The following is a 9,767-nucleotide window of genomic DNA, read 5'->3' as shown; positions in this document are numbered from 1 at the left end:
TGGTTTTAATTTATTGAAAATTGTTTTATCGTTTCATATTTCAAGTCATTTTTAAACACAATCGCTATCATATACAATTTTACAATTACACTTGTGCTAAACGTTTTTCAATGCATGATAGGTCGTTGACATGAAATTTCACGAAACAACCAACATTAAACTTCCAAATTTAGTTTTTTTTTCTAGTGAAATTAATTGTATCACTCAGCACCTTTCTGGCAATGCAAAAATGCCCCCGGCTTGCATATATTTGCAATGCCAATTTCCCCAGGAACCTTAGGTTTGAAATGTGTAGTTTCATAAAATATATTATTTCATTCATTTTCACTGTAATGAATTGATTGCAAACGATTGATGCAAAACTCTAGTAAATCTATCAGAAAATGATTGAGCAATAATTTGAAGTATGAGAGGAAGCTTGTGTTTTCCATTTCTATCATGATTAGTTTCATGACGTTTATTATTTTATTCAATTTAAAAAGTTGTCATGAAGTTCCGAAATTGATTGATGCAAAAATCTCATCAATCCATCATGCAATGACTGAGCAATAAGCATTTGAAATAGGACATTTTTCACGATGCGATTGATTTTGGTTTTTGAGTTTGTAACCCCAAAATGATTCCGAAAGACGTAATCCTACCTTAAAAGTTTAATAGCGTAAATTTTTAAAGGTATCCAATATTAAATAAATAACCTAATGTCATCCTCCTCTCTTCCGAGAACAATTTAGTAGCGTTTTCGTTAGCGAAAGGCTTCACAATGAGCAAATTAATGAAGCCGCCAGTAGTGTAACTTACCTACCTGCTATCCGTATTAATCCTGCTATAAGTTCCAGCAAAGTACAACTTGCGTGTTTGGATCTTAAGAGATCTTCGAATCCTGGACCAGATGGCATCCCTTCTATCGTATTGAAAAAGTGTTCAAGCATACTCTCTTCACCGCTAAGTCTATTGTTCAGTCGCTCACTACGCTGTGGAGTTTTCTCGAAGGCATGGAAAAATTCATTCGTTTACCCCGTTTTTAAAAAAGGCAGCAAAAAGGACGTCAAAAATTATAGAGGTATCGCTTGCCTTTGTTCTATCTCCAAACTATTTGAGATAATAGTTTTGGATTTCATCTCACACGCCTGCAGTAGTTACATCTCCGACCAACAACACGGTTTCGTGCCCAGAAGGTCTACTTCTACAAATCTAATGCTGTACACATCGTTCATCGCCCGCTCTCTGCAGTCTCGTAACCAGATCGATGCTGTTTATACAGATTTTTCGGCCGCGTTCGACAAAATCAATCACGATATCGTTGTCGCCAAACTCCAGCGTCTAGGTTTCCATAGTTTTCTTTTGAACTGGTTACACTCATATCTGACTGATCGTGTGATGTCAGTGAAAATCGGCGATACCGTTTCATCTCCTTTTCGGGTGACATCGGGCGTACCTTAAGGAAGTCATCTCGGTCCTTATATATTCCTGCTTCACCTCAATGATATTAATCTTTGTCTAAAGTGTCCCAAACTTGCATATGCGGACGATTTTAAATTGTTCTACACTGTGAATAGTGTCGATGATGCGATATTGCTACAGCAACAACTCGATATTTTCTCTGATTGGTGCGAAACCAATAGAATGGTTTTAAATCCAGCAAAGTGTTCAGTCATATCGTTCACGCGGAAACGATCGCCTGTAACATTTTCGTATAAAATACGCAATATCTCTTTGAAACGTGTTGTAACTATTAAGGATCTTGGTATCGTCTTAGACTCAAAGCTAACGTTCAGCGACCATATCTCATACATCACCACCAAGGCATCTAGGATGTTAGGTTTCATTTTTCGCATCACAAAGCAATTCAAAGACCCACATTGTATCAAAGCTCTTTATTGTGCTTTAGTGCGCTCTCATCTTGAATATGCGTGCATAGTATGGTCTCCCTACTACCAAAATAGTGTCCAGCGAATTGAGGTGATCCAGCGGAAATTCGTACGTTTCGCCCTACGCAACTTGCCCTGGAGCGATCCTTCGAACTTACCCAGCTATGAGGATCGTTGTAAATTGATCGGACTCGATTTGTTGAGCTTACGTTGAGATGTAGCGAGGACAACTTTTATATCCGATCTAATTTCCTCGAAAATCGAGTGTGCTGATCTTCTTCAGTCGATCGATTTTAATATACGCCCTCGTATCCTGCGTTCACATACATTTCTCTGCCTTCCTCACTCTCGCACAAACTACGGTTACAACGAACCCGTATCGAGTATGTCTCGTGTATTTAATCGCTGTTACTTATCTTATGACTCTCACTTATCTCGCGCCAGTTTAAGAAAGGCATTCTTGACCGCTCTTTCCAGTTAGGCATAGTTTGAGGTAGATTAAGTATTATTAGGCATCATTAGGGCACTCATGTTCAGGCCTGTTGATAGTAATGAATAAACAAATACAATACAGCTATACGGTCGTGTCACAGGCGCAACCCTCCTGTAATTTTTGACGTAGGACTCTTTCATTTCTATACCGGGGTGTAAAATCAAGGTTTCGAAAACGAAAGCGTTACGCCGAAGAACGAGATTTTGAGCGTTAATATCTCCTGAACAACCGAACGAAATGGTATGATAAACATTTCATTCGAAAGATAAAATGTCTGCGCGTTATATACATGTTACTGTTTCATCCAAAAACTTGCCAGTTTCCCTGGGAATTGAAAAAAAACATTCAAGCGAATGAGTTTATTTTAATGTTTTCTATTCATATAACACTGCGACCAAATACATTTGGTTTTGTGATTTTTCAATCAAGTGCAATGAACAGGTGGTTATCGATATAGCATTAACCGCTGGTGGGCTTCGAGTATCGAGGAGAATCTGGAAAGAGGTTATCGTTGCTGAAAAATAATCTACCATATCCCTTGGAATTGAAAATTATATTCAAACGAAAGAGTTTATTATGTTTTCTATCCGTATAATACTATTTGGTCGCAGTATTTGGTTTTGTGATTTTTCAATCAAGTGCGTAACAATGTAAGACCACGTCTTTCGGTAATTTATTTGAGGTGCAATGAATCTTAAGAAGGAATTCCCGCTCTACGCGCACTGGCAAACGATGTTTACTCAATAATTTCACAAACGAGAAATGAGTGTTGTGAGAAAGGATGAGCGAACGCAAAAATTATGTAGACTGATTTGATGCAACAGATATTTTGTCTATTGGAATATCACAATACAAGCAATGTATTATGTATTACACAACTTTCGTGTGACCGCTTCTTTTGCTGAATATTGTGCCTTCAACGTAACGCTCTCATTTTCGAAGTCCCCCAAATATTCATTTATTCATTCATTCAGAATTGATTCAGATGCAACTAAAAACAAATGATCACTAAATCAACGATAGTCCTACGTCACTCTTGCGGTTGTACCATAGATATAACCCACTTCCCGTTTTTATTTTCATAATTCCAATTGGAATTCTCTGTGAATTTGAAGATAAAATTACGGTAACCGAACCGACCGTGAAGCAACTCTGGTGAACACTCAGTCACTCACGCAAAACTGTATCTTGCGTAAATTCAGCGATGGAATCACAGCGTGAACACAATGCACAATTCGCTCTCTCTTCCGTTGCTTCGTTGCAGGCGACCCGAGGCGGCGCTCTCTTGCGTATGTGTACATTTTCGCTCGCTCTGCTGTCATACACCAACCAGTCAGTGCCGTGTCTAGTTCAGTCGCACATCACCGCCTCGAATAGCAGTGAACAGATTCACAGAGTAGAAGAAAAAGAAGTGTATGGAAGAAAAGCCAAAGGAGAAGAAAAGAAAACTGCGAGCGAGCTGCAGAAAACAATAAGAAAACCAGTTTAATTTTTTAAGTCGCCTTCCCTTCGGGACACAGCTTTTTCTCACTGTCGACTGGTCGTCAGTAGTGAAATAATTTGATCGAAAGGTGTTTTTCTCCGCCGCGCAGTTCCGATCCGGTGGAAAAATTACCTTCCTCTGGTGTGAATTTGGTGTTTTCTAGCGTCAATCGCTCACCTGTGTCATTTTGCTAAATCGGCAAATTTAGTGTTCGCAGTGGTTTTTTTGCGTGCACTGAAAAATAAGTGCGACGAAGTAAGAAAAAAAAACTGCAGTAAAGTGAAACAAGAGCAGAAGAGATTTTTCGGTTCGATTGATTTTGGTTTCAATTCGGTCTTCTTTTGTGTGCCTATGCCTACATATTGAGGCAAATCGAAAAAAAAAGGATTCAAGAGAATTTTCCCAGTATACTTGTAATTACATTGTGTTTTCGACGAGTGCCGAATCCAAAAGCTAACAAAACTGTGCTCATTGGCTCGTAGTAACAGCACAAAATTGGTACAAAAAGCAGTGTTTTCAGTGATTTTCGCCCACGGTTATTGGATTGATTGCTTGTCAGCTGCTCCCAGGAGAATATAATTTGCAGGTGTCCCTTTCACGTAAGGTTAGTCGAACGCAATATTCCTTTTCCAAAGAATGAAAAATTTGTGACTCCGTTGATAAAGTCGGTGAAAATTTAAATGTGAAAAAATCTGCATCGAGTTGATAATTTTTCTTACACACCCATACTGCGGCAGTTGGTTCGCCTTAGCACCAAAAGCAGCGCGACACACAGAAAGTACGAGAGACGCACTTACACATTTAATTGGCCTATCGTGTTTAGTTTGTAAAAAAAACCTGAGTCCATATATTCTGCGCGCTCACTCTCCCTCTCTCTGGGACAGTGGGCAGTGATGGCAACTGTTTAATTTTTTGCGAACTTACAAAGTTTGCATTCTATTTTTTAGAATTCTTCGACGTCTGCCATTTATTTTATGTCATTTGAATACAGTAGTCGTTTGCTAGTTGGGCCTCCTTAACTCTTTATAAGGCTGTGGAAACTAAGCACTAAGCAGAATATAATCCTTATATGAGGGAGAACACATATTTACTTTTGATAAAAATAAACTATTGAAACAGTTTAAAAAATTAGTGGCAATATGTTTGCCAATTCCCGTTAACCCCAAAATACTGATGCTGCATTGTAAGCTCGCCTTATTGCGCCTTTGGTTATGCAAAAATTAAAACAATATTTCTAGTACAGAAAAAAAAAAGTTTTTATATATACATACATTTATTTTATTGCTTTTACTGGTTTTCCTACATAAAAATACCTCTCAAATTAATATCGTACATTTTGAACAGCCCTAAAAAAATATACGAGGTTCAAGACACGACCGCATTGTTGACGTAGAACTACGCTGTGGTTTAATTCAAGTCGCTTGTTTATGACTGCGGATGTTATTTTATAATGCTACAAAAAAATTTAAAATAAGCATTCTACCGGTTTGGTCGCCCTGAAATGATTTTTATTGTAGAATCATTTGACGATAATTGTTTGATGGTTCATTCTTATGCTCGCAGAACAATGCATGCCTGAGATAAGCGCAGCTGTCATTCTTAGTGGAGAAAGTTTTGCTACTGGCAAGCGAAACCAAATCACATACAAAATTCCAGAACGAAATTTACTCTCTTGGTGACTAAATAAATGAAATAAACTCTATCTGTTAATCTCAACAACCTCGAAAAGAGTAGCACTGCTTCATTATAATCAAGATTAGCGCAAATGCAATCCTAGTTGAAAGCAGTTTTGCGACTGGCACGGGAGCCCAAATAAATTAATAACTCAATATAACTTATTGAATAACTTGGTATTCCCCAAATAATTATTTGATGCACAACCTTAACACCTGCTTCACCATAGCGCCAGTTCAATGCATTTATGACAGGAAACAAACAATGTTAACTGCTTGTAAAAAGGCTGAATATTTGCCTCAGCATAGATTCATTACTAATACCCTAGCGTAAATATTTCCCTCCCGCTGTTTTCCCTCCTTGTTTATATTTATCATTACGACTGCATAATTTGCAACACCAAACAAGCGTCAATCATAGCATAAAAAATTAGGCGATTGTTGCATCGTTACAGGGCCACCAGTGTACACGAGAGCAGGTACAAATGGGGTTTCAGCGTAGCGAAGATGCACTATTTTTACGTACGGGTTACGAAGCACGCACGTACGCACACAAATATCCATATATCGATGGCTTGAAGCAACTAAATATACATACATTTATCTCCGTTTTGCGCCCTTTCTGCTTATATTGCCAGTCTAGATTAGATTAGCTGGCATCCTCTGTGGAGAGATTTTTCCTACCGTCATGCGAAATCAAATCACTGACAAAATTCCAGAACATCTATTTTCTTGGTGAGCTGACGATAGCCTAGCTTGATGAATCTCCACAAAATTGTGTAGCTCAGAACCTTAATGCAATGGCATCAGATTGATGCAATGATTTCAATGCCAGAGACATCAAGGAATGAGTAATTTGGTCGCGTCCACAGCTCAATCCGAAACGAAGACATGTGATGACGCAAAACAAGGAAGAACAAGCGATATTTATTGCTTTGAATACAGAACGATACTGAAAGTTTGGCTTACTGCCTTGCTTGAGACTTGAACTTCTTCAGTTCATTCGTCTCTAACCTTCAAAAAGGCCCTTGGAAAACTTTACATTATCCATAATATTACTCCTCCACCCCCATTGCCATGAGAAAGGCATTCGATCCCTCAACGTCCAGATCGCGTAGCAACAATGTTGTTCAGTCGATTTCCTCACGAAGAATGAAAGTTTGCCTCAGTGAGATCCACTGTTTATACTCTAGGCAATATTCCCCTTCGTTCTTCTTCTTTTCCTTTGTTCACGGAAACTTTACATCTTACGATTTCCTCTTCGTTGCTCGTTACTGACAGCTCTGTTCGGGAACGCACATAAATGGACAGAACAAATGTATAAGGAAATGGGAATGCTTCCAATTTTCATCAATTTAAACCATATACAGACTATGGGATTGTAATGTATAGCATATCAAACAAATCTTAGAGAATTTCCGATTCGTTTGGTATGTAAATCGCCAAAATCCGTTCGCGGCAAAAATAGTTATTAACGTTAACTTCATTTAATAAAAACGTGACCTGTTTTCTAATTTGGCACCCTCAATGAAAGACGTAGTTCTACGTCAAAAAATTGAAGCATTGCCACATACCTTCAGAAGTCTTTCGTTAAGCAAAAAACAGAAAGTGGGTTATATCTATGGTATAACCGCAATGGTTACGTAGGACTATCGTTGATTCAGTGATCCTTTGTTGGAAGTTGAATCTGAATCCATTCTGAATGAATGGATAAATGAATATTTCGGGGATTTCGAAAACGAGAGCATTACGTTGGAGGTACAAGGTTTTATGCATCCAATATTGTATACGAAAATATCCTACTGATGCGGAAGAATAATCTTCAGAAGCTATCCTGTTAATTGCAATTGATTGAAAAATCACAAAACCAAATGTATAATATTTGGTCACAGTGTTACATGGATAGAAAACATTCAAATAAACTCTTTCACATGAATGTATTTTTAAATTCCCAGAGGAACTGGCAGATTATTTTCCGGATCTTTCTCGATGCTGAATGGCATCCAAACGGAAAGAATTCCGCGCGTGTATGTGTGTGTGTGTGTAGCGGCTGCTTCGAGATCATCCCGGGGAACCGTTTGTGGCATCACTCTCCTCCTGATGGATTCACGTCTGGCCTAAGGTGCACAAACAGGCTCTTGGTGACACCGTTCATCCGCGCTTTCATGATAAACGAAGAGCTTCACCACAACAGCGACAACATGCTCCAATCGCTGTTCAATTAGAACTGAGTGGATATCCGAGCGGCGCTCGCTTTTTTACCGATTGGTGATTTCAATAGCCTGTTTTGAAATCAATTTTAAGACTATTGAAACAAGTTTTTGGATCAAAAAGTAACAAGTATAGAACGCGTAGACATTTTATCTTTTGAATGAAGTGTTTATCATACCATTTCGTTCAGTTGTTTAGGAGCTATTAACGCTCAAAATCTCGGTCTCCGGCGTAACGCTTTCGTTTTCGAAACATTGATTTTACACCCCGGTATAGAAATGAAAGACGTAGTCCTACGTCAAAATATTGAAAAAATATTCCAAGAGCGGCGAATAAATATTTTTTTGTGGGTGGAAATATAGTTACCGCGGCCTTATGAAGGGTTAACTGGACTGCTTTTTAACAGGCTGTACGTTAATTAGGCTGCAGCCTATTTATGTATCAATAATAGGCGTCATATTCAATTCGATGTTCTGCTTTTGCCGTTTTGCACCCCAGTTGGCGAGTAAAATTCGATAATTGCGTTGAACTTTAAACCCAGTAAGCGAACGAGTACTGTACTGTAAATTTGTAATGAAGTCATGTCCTAATTTTTGACGTAGGACTACGTCTTACATTAAGAGTGCCAAATCAGAAGACAGGTCACGTTTTTATGAAATAAAGTTAACGTTAATAACTATTTTTGCTGCGAACGGATTTTAACGATTTGCGAACCAATCGAATCGGAAACTTTCTAAGATTTGTTTGATATGCTAGACATTACAATCCTATATTCTGTATATGGTTTAAATTGATGAAAATTGGAAGCATTCCCATTTCCCCATACATTTGTTCTGTCCATTTGTGTGCCTACCCGAACAGAGCAACTAATGCAGCCGCTAGAATAGAAACAGTCGGAGACGAATCGTTGGATTTAAAGTCTCCGTAAATAAAGGAAAAGAAGAAGAAGAATAGTAGAAACAACGAAGGGGGATAGCGAAAAGGGAATATTTGCGAAGTAAGATGTCGCTAGCGTATAAGTATTGCATCTCCTCTGAGGAAATTTCTAAGAATCTTTCTGTGCCCGAAACAACAAAGGTCGCTTATTCTGCTCGTTTTGTGTTTTATGTTTCCTTTCGAGCTGTGAACGCTAGCGAATATTTCACTTGAAGTTTATCGCTGCAACTGCGTGCATCTGTTAGACGCGTACTTGATGCTCGTTGAATGGCAATGCACGGAAGATGCCTCTCGTTAAATACTCAGTGCAATGCCTACATTGATATAAAGAAACAAATTGCGATATATGACCAATCACTGTTTTATTCCTGCAAAGGCAAGAAAAAATCGTTGCTTCACGAAATTACTCTACAAAACCACGCAAGCCATTAAACGTTTTCAGGGTCCCCGGAACATTTTACTAAAGAGTTATTTATTAACTTTCGACGTATTCGCAAATAACCAACAATGTTAAAAAAATTACAGGAGGTTGTGTCCAAGATACGACCGCATTGTTGACGTAGAGCTACGCTGTTATTTTATATAAGTCGATTGTTTATATCTTCGGATATCATTCTATAACGCTTTGGCGCACAATCTTAACGTCTGCTTCGCCATAACGTCAGTTTAATGCATTGATGCATCCTCAAAGGCACCAACGAAGCCCTTATGATGACGGAAAACAAACAATGTTAACTGCTTGGAAAAATACTGAATTATGCCACACAGCTTGTACCCTGCTGTAACACCCTTCGATGCGAATTCACTGATGAGTTTGTCAAGAGCGACCGCCTTCACCACCAACGGGGAGAGCTTGATTTGGTTGCTGCCTGGGTAAGGCAAGGCGCAAATTGAGACGCATATAGCGCGAGTAACTTGGCGCGAAATAGCGCCTGTTTTGTGGCTAATGAAAACAGCCAATCTTAGATCGAAGCGCAGCGAAAGCAAAGTGAACTGGATTGCTCAACAGTCCGATGCCGAATGAAAGTTTGCCTCAGCGAGATCCACTGTTTATACTCTAAGCAAAAATTCCCCTTCATTCTTCTACTTTTCTTTGTTCACGG

At 38.8% G+C, this 9,767-nt stretch overlaps 1 protein-coding gene across 2 annotated transcripts in view; it reads left to right on the top strand.

Annotated features, from left to right (window-relative positions):
* The first annotated feature begins 3,675 nt into the window (after positions 1-3,675).
* The window catches only part of LOC129770781 (protein boule), a 111,595-nt gene continuing 105,503 nt past the window's right edge, over positions 3,676-9,767 (top strand). The window contains exon 1 of one of the 2 annotated variants that reach the window (XM_055773846.1): positions 3,676-4,448. The gene's annotated coding sequence lies outside the window, so the exon portion shown is untranslated. The remainder of the gene's footprint in view (positions 4,449-9,767) is intronic. The other variant, XM_055773850.1, reaches the window with a different exon arrangement.

This window comes from Toxorhynchites rutilus, chromosome 2 (assembly GCF_029784135.1).
Source record: "Toxorhynchites rutilus septentrionalis strain SRP chromosome 2, ASM2978413v1, whole genome shotgun sequence".
Lineage (NCBI taxonomy): Eukaryota > Metazoa > Arthropoda > Insecta > Diptera > Culicidae > Toxorhynchites > Toxorhynchites rutilus.
This window is presented reverse-complemented; position numbering and strand designations above follow the sequence as displayed.